Source organism: Meles meles, chromosome 6 (genome assembly GCF_922984935.1).
Source record: "Meles meles chromosome 6, mMelMel3.1 paternal haplotype, whole genome shotgun sequence".
In the NCBI taxonomy this organism is placed as follows: domain Eukaryota; kingdom Metazoa; phylum Chordata; class Mammalia; order Carnivora; family Mustelidae; genus Meles; species Meles meles.
In genome coordinates this window covers 15,060,648-15,074,295 of record NC_060071.1, presented here as the reverse complement: position 1 = coordinate 15,074,295, position 13,648 = coordinate 15,060,648, and the positions used below count along the sequence as shown (strand labels likewise).

The 13,648-nt window shown below is 53.3% G+C and overlaps 1 long non-coding RNA gene across 2 annotated transcripts in view; it reads right to left on the bottom strand.

Annotated features, from left to right (window-relative positions):
- The window catches only part of LOC123944922, a 39,509-nt gene extending 26,279 nt beyond the window's left edge, over nucleotides 1–13,230 (bottom strand). Inside the window, exon 1 of one of the 2 annotated variants that reach the window (XR_006818867.1) lies at nucleotides 13,124–13,230. This is a non-coding gene — a long non-coding RNA (uncharacterized LOC123944922). Of the gene's footprint in view, nucleotides 1–12,529; nucleotides 12,683–13,123 lie in introns of those variants that run through there. The other variant, XR_006818865.1, reaches the window with a different exon arrangement.
- Nucleotides 13,231–13,648: the final 418 nt, after the last annotated feature.

Genomic DNA, 13,648 nt, shown 5'->3' with positions numbered 1-13,648 from the left:
GGAATTCGAGTACTTTCTCGCCGACCCTGCGGGGCGGAACTCCCGCAGCAGCCGCGGGAGGTTTCCAACGCTGGAAATGCTCAGTTTTCCGCGCCAGTGGTAACGCAGCGGGAAGATGCCTCCGGTGACTCGGCTTCTCCCTATCCAGCACTTCCTAGACGCAGGGATGTTTTGGTGTTTTACTCCTGGAGAGGGCAGAGCGCGCGGTATAGACGTTGGGACGGGGTTTTGGCCGTGGCCGCCCAGCCACCAGTGGCCCTGAGTTCTCTACCTGAGCTCCGCACCTTCCCTGACCTGGGCGGCGCCCCCAGAGTCAGCCTGGCGGGAGAGGCTCAGCGGCTGCAAAGACGGGTGCACACAGGGTCTCCTAACACGAGGCCAGCCAGGCAGAGACGCGCGGGGCCCAGCCCAAGGTTTGGCCCGAGATGATCCTGGAGCAGAGTGCTCGGCGCCGCACTGCCGTAGAAGAACTGAGCTCTGGCCCACGGGTAGCCAGAGGCGTTTGGGTTGTTTTCGGCTTTGTTTTCGAGTTCCTCTCCGGCTTGCTGAAGCCTCTGACCGCCACTCTACAATTCTCCGCTGGGCCCTGACTTTTTTTTCTCTCCCTCCCTCTTTGTGAGGCGAGAATGGGGCAGAGACAGGAAGATTACTCGTGTGTCCTCAACTCCCCGGGCTCGCGATGCTAGGAAAGGAGGACCCATCAATATGACCAGAGGTCACCGGCAGCCTGTGATTTGGAGTTGTCACCCTTGTCCCCGCCCCTGGATTTCCTAGTCAAGTGGTTACAGAAAGCACATTCAGCGCGGGTCCCTGCCGAGGTTTCACCTCCCCTCTTGGTCCGAGAAAACCCCTCTCTTGCGGGCAAAGCGGGCAGCGCTCAAGACTGCGTCGCTATTGGTGTGGGTTTGGTTTGGTTTTTTTTCTTTCTTTTTTCTTTCTTTTCCTTTCCTTTCGATCTTTCTTTCTTTCTTTTTTTTAACCGAGGCTCCTGCCAGCTCTGCATTCTGCAGGGAGGATTACCCCCCAAGACCTCCCGCATTCCACCCGAGGAACCTGGACTCCTTCTCGGGCCTGGCTGAGAGGAAATCCCGGGCACTCAGCACGCCCGCGCAGGCGTGGGTGTCAGCGGAACCCTGGCCCCCGTACGCCGCCTCCCTGCGGGGCCCCGGCGCGGCTCCTGCCCGGAGGAGGCAGAGTACCACCCCCCACTTCAGCCTGGGATCCCTTCCTGGCTCTCCCCGCTTCCTTCGGTTATCCTGCCGGCCCCTTCTCACTCCAAGCGCCTCCCGGGGTGCCAGGAGAGGCCCCGTAGTGTATTCGCGGCACTAAACCTCGCTTTTTAAAGCCCAGCTGGGGGGGCTTGGTCCGTGATGGGAGACCGAGAAAGAGCGAGATTGAGGGCCCTGTGGGCGGCCCTTCTGTAAAGAGAAAGCTCCCCTTCGTTTGCATCTCTGCTCCAGTTTCTAAAAGTTATACTTGGAACCTGCTTTCTATGCCTGTACTGTGGTTCTGAGGGAGGAGGAGGGATAGAGAAGCATCTTTTGAGGGCAGAGGCCGCCCAGCACACAGAGGGCCGCCCTTTCCAAAGTCTCCAGGGCGGGCAGTTCTGCAGCTGGAATTGGCCACTTGTGTCTGCAAAAGCTCTAAATATGGGACTTGAAAGGCACGCACACTCCACTTCCTTCCAGGAGCACCAAACCCAGGGCACCCATGGCCGAGTTCTCCCTTCAGAGTTGCAGCCGCTGGGGCCTGTCCCACTGCCCAGCGACCTGGCGCGCTCAAATCTGGGGTGTTCGCAGCCCACGCCCCAAAGGACAGACGCTGGAGGAGGCAAGGATTTGAACTTGTAAAACCAGTCAGGGCAACTCTTAAACTTTTCCGTTTCTGCCCACCTGTTAAAGGACCCAGGTTATTAACAGTTTGAGTCCATAACCCAGGAAACAGGAGACCTTCTTTCTGTTGGCTTCTTCTCCACCGTGGGGTTGCTCCCCAGGAGAGATCTCCTAATATACACTTAAGGGAAGTTCTTCAGAATCTTACTTTTGCTCATCTTGGTCTCGGAGTTAGTGAAACCCAACTATGATTCAGATTATTTCCCCGGAATACCTCTTGTTTGTCTAAGACGGCCAGCTAAAAATTAAAATTGGCAAAGCGATGATAAATTAGTCCCCATTTTACTCTTCCTAAAGTTCGCTAAACCAGTAGAGACTAATTTGAGGTGATTCCTATTGCTTCTGGTTATTGGGAAAGTGGTCTCCAGCTCTTGCCGTCTAAGCAGCTTTTTTGCCTCTACTAAGCCCGGTTCCATTTCAGAGTTCCTTAGTTTGATCTGTTCTCATAGAACCTCCCCCCACCCCCGTTCCTTTTATTTTCTTTCCCCTGGTGGATCAATCACAGAGACAATTGATTTTTCTGTGTCCCGTTTGAACCAGAAAGTGCTGTCATCTTGGGGGGGGTGGGCAAAATATGAGTGAGCATTAACTCCCACGAAATAAGAAGGCAGCCAGGCCTGTCTCCGGGTTTAGAGATTAAAGTTGTGTGTGCGTACATATATGTAAGTATATGCTCAAATCTATACACCTGATCTTGCCTACAATGGACAGCGGTTAAGAAATTTCAGTGTAATGCAGGGACACACACTAAATGAGAAATCCTCTTAATAAGCCAGAAAAATGAAGAGAGAGCCAAACCTAAATGTCCAGGAGTCAAACATTATGAAATCCCAAATTTTATATTATGAAATAATATTATGAAATTAATTATGAAATCCCAAACTCTTGAGCTATGGTCCTATACTAGCCAGAAAAGAATCATTTCCCCCACTATTTTATTAGAAAGAAGACCCTAAATTCCTTTTGACTAAAAGGAAGTTATGAGACAAGATGCAATTTTCTCTTTCTTTTCTGACAACTCTGTCATCCAAAGGATCACAACCATGTCAGAGTATCTGTCTTGGAAAGAAAAAGAGAGAGAAAGAGAAAGAGAGAGAGAAGAGAGAGAGAGAGAACTGGTGAGAGAAGCCCTGCAGCCCGTGGCCATCTTTGCATCAAAATTTTCCAGACCTCTATTTTTGATTGTGATCCCACTGATCTGAGTTTGAAATGCGAGTGCAGTGAAGCCCCTAAGCCTTCAATCGTGTGAAATTTTCAAAAGATCTCTAGAAGCAATCTCAGGCTGCCTGACCCCTGACAGGCGCCGATCTCTTTATTCCTCTCTCTGCCAGCACTTCATTTGCTGGAATATCTCTCAGATTTGCACCTCCAGATGACAAACCTGAGTGTTTATTATGTGTACATGAATCGGAAATCTTCAAGCCCGCACAAAAGCACCATCTTAAACATAATATTTAATTTCCCAGCCTAAGTGCCTCCTTCTTTATTTGCTTTTCATTAGCTTAAATATTTTTTCCAGGTCTCCCATGCGTCACTTTGATATTTAGATGATTCTCTCTTTTAATCATTATTTCCCCCTTGAAAAATCCCCTGTCGCCGGCTTCTCCGGGGCTCACGCTGCAGTGTTACTGTGTGCCGGGCAGCGAGGCTGCAGAGCCGGATGCTGAGCGGTTCCGGGTGTGCGGGGGCACCGATCCAGGCGGGATGGGGGCCCTTGAGGTGACAGAGAAAGGCTTGCTTTTAACTAGAAGCCAGAGCTGGGTCGCGATCAGTGATGACCCCCCTCATTCCACCTTTCCTCCTCAGGCCCTTTTAAATTCTTTACATTATTATTATTATTATTATTATTATTATTATTATTATTTTATTATTTTAAAACCACCACATAAAGCAAAACCTCAGGTGTCTTGCAAAGGTGCTTCAGCAGTTGGGACTCAGCCCCAGTACTTAAGTCTCTAAACCTGGGCTCAGGATTTAGACTTCTCACCCAAATCAGCCAGGCACCCCCTCCTACGTGGCTTTCTGGGGAAATCCCTACATCTGGGACACTGGGAACACTCCAGGGAAAGGAGGGGGGAGCTTCTCGGGAGAGGGCTGCTTTGTTAACATGCCCTCTGCCAAATAATTCTGCAGACAAGATTTTGGGGTGGATGACACGGCCCGCTCCTCCCCCAATCTCAGTCCCCAACTGGGGCTTCAGATTCCAGCTGGGCACCCAGGTGGACTGAGTTGAGACCGTGTCTCCAGCCACCCCTGCCCAAGCAGGAGGTGAATCGCCACCCTCAAGTACAGATTCAGGTCGGGAGGTGGTGGGCTGTAGCCCGAACCCCCCCACACCCTGTGTTTGGATGGGCCGTGTTGCTATGATTAACTTATTAAACCCCTTCGTAATTATTTTAATTTGACTCCAAAAAATACTTTGGGCGGTGTTGCGATGTGTTTGTATTCATCCATCCCCCCCATAAAACCTGTGTTAAAACAAATGTTACTTTTCTCTCTCTGTACATAGACCCTCCCTTTTTGAAATAGACCGCAGGGACTGCCATTAGATCGAATGGCAAGTCTTTATGGAAAGTGTTTTGCATAATTACATACCAAAGCCAGAACAGTCACCTCCACATTTTATGGGTCACAAACCATCAACAATTGCCACATTATTGTCCACGAAACCTTAGTCCCTTCATTGACGGAGAGGACTCCACCGCCTAATCTAGAACGAGAGAGGATGGAAATTTCTTCTAATAAGAACCCGAGAAGATTAGGTCCCCACTGACAACGTGTTTACATATAGTTATAAAGTTCAGAGGACCGACGGGGAGAGGAAAGGAAATCGGACTAGGCCTGATTAGGAGAGGCGCATCGGTCTAATACAGATAGCCCATCAAAAGCAGCGGCTGAATGCCTCTCCCCTTTTCAGATCCGACCCCTTTCCTACCTTTGTGATGCAGTAATTAAGATATTCTTATTTAGACAGACAGCTTCTCTGGTAACTGAATAATATTAGCTCCTTTGATGTCAAACTTTTGACAGTTATCACACCAGGACTGGGCAATTTAGCACAAACGCCCTCCTTAAAAAAAAAAAAAAAATTAGAAAGGAGAAGGAGAAGGAAAGAAAGAAGAAAAAAAAAAAAAAAACGAAGAAAGTAAAAGAAAACCCCCATCGGTTTTGAAGAAATCTAATATGTGTGATCCTTAGCACCAAATGATGTAAATCGCCCCCGACAGGCCGCCCGGCTATAAAATTACATTCGGTGTTAAATAATGAAGCCGAATTTGGGTTTTAGCTCATTGAGCAGTATTGGTGGAAACTAGAGCGGAAGCCCTAACTCCTGCACGTCCTTTCCCGCCCCCCGCCCCCCACCCCGAGTCGAAGCCCAGATCCGGAGGGAGGAAAGGTCCACAAAGTCTGGATGGGGGTGGGGGACGGTCCGGCCGAGCTGGGGGCAGGTGCAAGCAGAGCTCCGCGCCGTTGGCCCTGCTCGGAAGAGCTGGGCAGGACCAGCCACCTACTCCCGAGATGACACCTCGCCGTTGCTTTCGTAGCTAGGTCGCCAAATTTGGGATTTGCCAGATGGCGGGATTATTTTAGCGTCTGTTATGTTATGTGTGTGGGGTTCGGTTGGATAGCGAAGGTAGGATGTCCAGAGACCGCGCAGGTTCCTTTAAAATACACGCACGTTCCCTCTCTGCCCACGGTCGGGCTCGGACCTTTCCCGGAGCTCTGGGATCTCCCAGCCGCCCTGAGGCAAACAGCAGGCGGAATCTCCGCCACCCCTGCCCTTCGGTGCCGACCTCTCTGGACCCGCATCTCTGGACCCGGGACCCGGCGCCCAGATGCGCAGAGCTGGGGGAGGAGGAGAGTGCTTGCCTCCAAGGAGAAAAGGAGGGGCGTGGGGTGGGTAGGAGAGTTGGGAGAGAAGGGGGCAGAGAGGGCGGGTTAGGAAGGATGAGACTGTGACTGTGACACCTGGAAGGCATTGTCCTTGCGAGCGACACCTGTCAATCTCCGCTCCGGGGTCCCGGGGCCGGGGGCGGGGAGGCCGCGGGTCTCCGCGGTGATGTCATCGCACAGTCCCTTCCCGGCGGAGGGCGGAGAGGACTGGGAGGGGCGCAGAAACCCGGCGGGCTGGGAGAAGGGTGGGGGAGGAACAGAAAGAAAATAAACAGAAATCACTCTCACTCGCGGCGTCCTCTGCTCCGGATTTACATGGAAATCAATAAATCCAACTTTAGTGTTATTTCTGATCTTGATTGACCCGTCTTGTCTTTTCACTGGGGGAGGAGGAGTAGGGTTACAGCGTGGCATCCCACAACCCATCCCACAATCCTTGGGGGGGGGGCTGATACCCCAAAACACTGAGGTGACTGACCCTCCTTCCAGACCCAGCTCCCTCTTTTCCTGGCGGTTGTTCCAAACGCAGCCTTCAGGCTTAAGAAGGAAACATTTGGGGATGAGTTTTGAAAGTCTTCCGATATTGCAGAGGGCGAGGGGAGAGTTAATTAACGCCGGGCTCGCTCAGCAAGTGGGAGAGGGGGCCTCGGCGTGGGTGGGCGGGCCAGGTCCAACACCCGGGTGCGCGCAGTGCGGAAGGCGTGTGATCGGGAGGCCCCAGGCTGGAGGCCCCGGCTGGGGGAAAGTGATCTGCAGTGGCCTCGGCGGGGGGCTGCTGAGGTGCCCCAGGCAGTCGCCCGCGGGTCCTGGGGAAATTCTGATCTCCCACCTACTGCTCCCCCACCCCCACCCCACCGAGCTCTACTGGACTCTCCCTCTTCCTATTCTTTTCGGCCTGAGCTAATTAGCAGCCTGCCAGCGGCCTGATTTATGGAAACGCTCGGGCGGGCGGAGACGCGCTGGTAGCGGAGTCCTGGCTGCCTCGGGGCGGAGTGGAGGAGGAGTTTCCACCCGCCTCCCCCGCCGAGTTTTCCCCCGCCCCGCCGGAAGCTGGAAGTTGCAGTCCCTCCTCCCCACCTTCCACCCAGGCTGGTCCTGGAGGCCCCCGCGCCCTCGGCGCCCCAGCCTGGGACTCCGGGCACCCTGGCGCCAGCCGGGCGGGCGGGGGCGGTGGCCGCGCAGCCCGCTGCGGAGTCTCGGGCGCGCAGTTTCCAGCCCCAGCTGACCCGGAGGGCAAGTTGGGTACAGATAGGACGAGAGCCTCCCTGTCCACGTTCGGGTCTGCAGAAAAAGGGAAATCGGACCTGAAGGGGGGAGGGGATGGTGCCCGAGGTCCGCACCAAGCTCCCAGGCCCGGAAGAGGCGTCGTAGGCCGGGATGGGGCCGAATGGAGCCAGCAGCCCAGTTAGCCCCCCAGCAGCTAGGGTCTCTCCCAGGGAAGGGCGTGGTCCACTTCACTCTCCCTCCCCCCCACCTCCACTTTCTTCTGGGTCTCACATCCTCAGAGGGTCCTCGGTCTTGCAGCCTCCAGTCAAGAGCTGGGAATTTTGAGCCAGGCGAATGCGGGGCCACAGACAGTCCCTAGAGCCAGCCAGCCAGGCACTTGCCCAAAGACGCGGGCACCGCCTTCTCGCCCGCCCGGGCTTGCTCTCCGCCTTCAAATGGGAGGAGGGCCAGGGTTGCCCCCGGCCCTCCCAGCTGACCCAGACAGAAGGATGGAGAGAGAGAAACGGGTGGAAGTATCAAGGGAGGAAGTGCACCAGCACCTGTTGCTAGTGCTCCAGGAGTCTAGGGAGGACACTGGATGACCAGCTTGTCTAAGAAGTAACGACGGTGGGTGGCAAAGGAGAGGGGGAATCGTCTGTACCCTCCCCACCTCTGGAAGCGTTAGAGGAAAGAGAGAACTAGCCGACCCAGAAGGCCAGACACCCTGGACATGTTCTCCGGTTCAGACCTGGGATGGGATAGGGACATAGGGTTGAAGTCACTGGGAAGAGGCCCATGCCTCAAGTCCCGCTATGATGAAAATTGCAATTGAGGGGAAATGAGATCCACAGGAAAGTGTGTAAAATTTATTTTAAAATACCCCTCCAGTTCACCCTCCAGAAAACTGGAGGGTATCTGGACTCTGTGCAGAATTGAGATCCTTCTCCCATCAGAAGACTTCCAAATGCCTGTCCCAGTCCCCCTCCTTCCTGGAGTTTCCTCCCATATTAGGGCCATTTGATGTCATGGAGAAGCCAAAGCCCCCCCCCCAACCACCCCCCCAGAGCCTCAGGGAAATATGATTTCCTGCTCATCTTCCTCCCCTCCCCTTCCCCACCTCTGCCACCACCATTTCCAAAAAGTTAATAAGATCAGGGTGTCATTCAGGCCCGGCCATTGCGAGCGCCGCTAGGCTGGAGGACGTGGACACCCTCAGCCAGCTGGGGATCCGGGCTGAATGCCGGTCACATCGTGGCATTCAGTCTTCCGAATTTCCAACTGTGCTGAAGGCTGGGTCACCTGCCCAGACCTACTCGGGTGGCCCAAATCCATGATTAAAGTCTTGGTGGAAATGGAGACCCGCCCTCAACAAAATGTGGCTTCAGACCGTGGGTCTCTGGGGGCTCCACCACCCCAGAGCCACACTCCAGGCTCAGGGCCTCTGGGGGTCCCCCCCAGCCTGCAGCTCCTACAGGCCGACTCCAGGACCTGCCACCCGCGCCCAGCAAATGTTGGCTGTTAGGCCCCTAAATAATATTCTTCATTCATCTTTTTCAAAGTTGATTTATAGCAATCGACAGGTTAAAGCCTCATCTGACTTCATTACTTTTAAAAGCTGTCTATTTCACAACTGTCACTTTTCATCACTTAACTCAAATAAATACTTGAAGAAATGAATTGGAAGAGACTTTTAGATCATGTTTATAATTCTTGGTTGTTACGTTAACATTCGTAATGACCTGACCCTCTGAGTTTCTGCAGACTTCTAAATTGGGCCGAAAATTCCTGCATTTATACTAGAAAACTTCAAGGAAGGTCAGGTGGCCAGAAAGACCGGCTAAAACGAGTGCGGCTGGGTAGGGAGTAGACAGTAGGTGCCGGCTCAGCAAAGCTTCCCAGCGGCTGCCACCGCCCAGGCCCGGGCCTGAGGCCACTGGGGAGGGCGGAGGCTCCCGAGTCAAGGCGTTCCGGTGCAACGGAAAAAGGGCCCAAGCCTAACGAACCCGCGGCTCGAATTGCTCCGGCTTCGCAGAGCCAGCCTGCTAACTCAGGAGAAAATTGATGCAGAATGGAAATGCTGCTCGTTTCGACCATTATTACTATTATTATTTCTATGCTTCAAAAACTGTTTTAAAGGGCCCCCACGACCACAGGTTGGGTATGGCTTGGTGAAAGGCACTTCCTGCCGGCCATCGTTGACCTAGAGCTTGTTGGATACCGGGGGAAAGCAGAAGTGTGTGGAAACGAAATCGCTAGGACGGAAGTGCGTTCAATAAATCGAAATAGTTTCTTCTTCAATTTTGCTGCCATTTGCCAATGCTGGGTCCTCTAAGGCTCTTTTTCCCACCCACTCACACAGAACCATGTCTTAGAAATGGAAAGACAGAAGGAAAGAAAGACTAGAAAAGAAAGGAAGAGGGAAAAAGTAAAGAACGAAAAGGAAAGGAGAGGAAAATTACAGGAAAGAACAAGAAAAACCTAGCAAACAGGAAAACTGCCTAATTTGGAGGACAAAGCAATAGCGAGTGCGTAAGATTTCCTTTCCTTTATTTTTCCTTGAAACAAGAAAAAAGAAAGAAGAAAAGTCTCCCGACCCTTGGATTGAGGAGTTGGGCCACTCCCTAGCTTGTTAGGGTCTGTCCTCCCCGCAACTGGGCAGAGGCCGATGCCCCGCGCGCCGTTCCCGGAGGCTCTGGGGTCCCCGCACGCTCGCCTCGGCCCCGCCAGGGTCCTAGAACTTCGCAGATTCCCCGGAGCAAGAGCGCGGGGAGTGTGCACCGGCTTCAGCCGGGTCTTGGCTCCCTGCCGCCGCCGGCCTCCCCCGGTAGCGGCCTCAGCCCTTCGCCCACCCCGCGGGCCGCTTGGCCCAGAGGGCCTGAGCGCTCTCCGACTTTTGGTGCCGAAGCGAGAGGAAGCCGACGGGAACCTGGCGGCCACTGCCTCGCTGCGGGAACGCAGTCGGAGCGCTGGGCGGCCCGCGGCTGGGTGCGCTGCCGTGCCCTGGAGCGCCACCTCGCTGCGGAAACTGAAATTGCATGGCCACACTCCCAGCCTTCTGCAGCCTAACTTGACGGTCGCCCGACTTTCCCCTTCATCAAAACCTTACGAGAAGCCTAAACGCAAAGGCCTTCTCCCAGTCGGTTAAAAGCCATTATTTGTGATCGACATATTGCACAATGTCTGCACCGGGATGGAGGGGAAATAATAGGAGAAAGAGAAAAATATGTAGGTACAATTTCAGCAAGTCTAAGCGGTGAAACTGCTTTGATAGGAGAGATAAAATAAATGAGAGATGTCTTCTTGGAGGCCATGGGTTCGGGCCACTGAGTGCAGGCCACTCGGGCCGGGGCCAAAGCAAATATTTCGAAGGAGGCCTATGAAGTCATCCCTTCCCAATTACATTTGCACTCAAATTCATTCATTCCGGTGGGTGGGACATTAGAGGGGCTCTGCCAGCCCACCAAACCTTGGACCCCCACAGCCTTGGGCTCTGCTGACAGAATCACCACAAAATGCAGACCCTTAATCATATACACCTGTTGGCAGGTAAAAGAGCAACGGTGAGAGGTAAAAATTGCACTACATCTGACCCTATCTCACCCAGCTGGCAAGACGTTTGCCCCACTCTGAAGTCCTCAGGACTAAAAAAACATATATATACAGAAAAATTAATTCACTTTTATGGTGAGTCTTTGCTTCAGTTTGTTTTCAGAGTGCATCCTTCCAGAGATAAGTGTTACAGGTAAAAACAAATTTCACGGAACAAGAATTTTTTTCTGTGGCGATTCCAAACATGATGTTAAAAGTAAGGAGTCTATCTTGTGGTCCTGAAAGGATTTGTGTGGTTTCTTTGTTGGGGGGAGGGGGGCACAGCCCTTTTTCTAATGTAGTTTTAATTATAAGTTTGTTTTTGGTTTTAAGGAGCTCAGGGGATCCCACGTGGAATGATGCCTGAACTGGGGACCATGGGGGTGGGGGACAGTGTATACATGGTAATGTATAAGTGTGGGCATTTTCCTGCCTAAGCAAACCCAACATATAGATCCTTTCTTGAATCTTTGCCCTCCCTAAGTTCACAGAGTGGCCATGGGGGGAGTGCTCCTTTGCCCTGTAACTAACATTCCCTGTTTCAGATTTGCAAACTCTCAAAAAGCCTCCCACCCTTGCTCAAAAACTACAGGGCTGAGCCAAGGGAAAAACACACACACACACACAAACACAAGTTGATTTTCTGATGGTTTGTCCCTTCTCCCTCAGGCTAGAGAGATTCTTGACAGACCATACAGGAAAGAGGCCCAAATTTCTTAGCAGGACTTGAATGAAGATCCCTTACACTGGCCTGCTGAGGAGGGTGGCCTGGTCCCAGGGAGTCTTGGGGTTTTCTTTCCTGGAGGGATGCTATCTTGGGGAGAAGGAAGCTGTTGAGGGATCTGGGGAGCTAAGAGACAACTGCTGGGAGGGTCCTAGAACCACAGAGGGACAACAGTGAGGTACAGGAACCAAAAGAGAAGAGAGTGGAGCATTAGAAAATGAAATGCTTGAATCTACCTGCCTCCAGTTTTGAGAAGGGGAGTCTCTATTAGAAAGGTTTGCCTCTCTCCCTCTCCCTAGCTCTCTCTCCCTCTTCCTTTCCCCTCCCCTTTTTTACCTCCTTTCATTTCTCTCTCTCTCCCACCCCCTCCTCTTCTCACATTCAGAGATATTCTGTTTTGTTTTTTTTTTCACAGAATAATGCCTGGAGATGAAAAATGATTTTTATTGCTATTACACTTCCTACCGCAAGATGCAGTGCAAGGCGGCAGAGTTTGTCTTACAACTATGTCGCAGTGTTTCACTGATGCAAAACATGTAGCCAGAGGGTGTTACTAATGACTCCTGGATTAGAGTGAGATTGAGACTGAGAGAAGGAGAAAGAGAGTGAGAACAAGAGAGACGGAGGAAGGGAGAAGAGAGAGGAATTTCATTAGAGAAAGGGGGGAGGGGAAACACCATAGAATCCGGTCTAATAGTCTGACCAGGGTATTTTCAGATTTCAGTGTTCTCCCCAAGCTTGAGAATGAACTAGAGAGAGACCAATATCCTTTTAAGCACCACGGAGGGTTTTGTTGTTTTTTTTTTTTTTATGTTAATAACTATAAATTATGTTTACAGCCAGTTAGTTGAAGAACTGTCCTTTTGGAAAGAAACAAACTTCGGGAAAACGCTAAATATCTGATTAAAGGCTTTTCCTGGAGCCGAGGCCGCTCGGAAGGAGGTGGGGACCCGGTATCACCCAAGGGGGTGCGGAGCGCAGCGAGGCCTGCAGAGGCTCACGGATCCCGCCCGTGATGGTGCCACACACGTACACACGCCTGTGACAGCCTGGTGCGCCCGGGGTGTCCCGCCGGGGCCGTGGCGGAGCGCCGAGGCACAGCCTGCGGCCCGGACTCGGCCTCTGCTTGGTCTTGGCGGAAAGGTCCCTCCGGGCTCCGAACACCCCGGCGCCCTCCCCCGAAACGAGCTCTACTTAGGGAAGCGGGAGGTTTCGCGGTTCCTACCGTTGCCCAGGCCGGTCCCACCGCCCTGCAGTCCGCTTCTGCCCCCCGGGGCACAGCGAGGAGGGCATTCCCTCGGGGCTGCGGCCCTTTGAACCCGGGGAGCCCTCGGCTCCCGCCCGGGAGCGCGGAGCTCGCTCGGGGCCCGGCTGCGGAGCGGAGTGTGGGTGGCGGGTGGGGTTGAAGGGGAGTGGGGGAGGCGGGAGGGGGCGGAGGGGCGGGGGCGGGAGCCGGGCGTTAAGCCTGGAAGCTTGGCTGTTTACCCAAACGATTTTCCTTTCAGGCCCGAGACGCCAATGAGACAAGATCAAACTCCCCTCTTCGCTCTGTGCGTGCGTGTGTGTGTGTGTGTGTGTGTGTGTGTGTGTGCGTGCGTGTCGCCTTCTCCAAGCCGGGCTTTGTGAATGGGGGCTCCAGGACGCCGTCTGGGAGGGACCAGAGGCCGACCCGGGCACCAGCGCCTCCTCCCGGGGGCTAGGAGAAGCCAGGCGGAGGAGCCCCAGACACAGTGGTCCGGAGCGACAGAAGCAAGCGACAGGGACACAGGCCGCGGAGAGATAAGGGCCGCGTCCCCGAAGGCCGAGCGGGGAGACTTACGATCGTGTGTGGGAGGGGGAGACGGGAGAATGATAATCCTCCTTACAGTCCCTTAATTTCCGATCCCTCCAAAGCTTAAATCTAGCTCCTTGGGCCACCGATTTCTCGCCGACTCCTTCGCTCGAGATAACATTAGTTGCAAATTAGGCCAAGGTTTTGGCGATTACGTTACAGTGCAGGCCGCGCGACACGCGCCGTTGGGCCTGCGCCTGGGTCCCTCCTCGGCGCCGAAAAATGATGAGAAAGCAAGAGAGGATGGATAGTCTGTATTGACAAGACATTTGTCATTTTTAAAGGGGTCCCCATCCAAGAATATCCATCAGCCTGGGGGTGGGGGAGGGAAGCGTAGATGAGGGGACCAAGTCCCAGCCGCCGCGCAGCAGGTGATCGCGGTCCTGGGCGTGGCTCCGGCCCTGCTCCAAGGACCCTCTAGAACTAAAATGTTTGCAAAATAACGACAACAATACTTCCAGTATGACTAAAGATACGAAGAATCAGGAAGACGGAATTGTATTTATTAAAGGT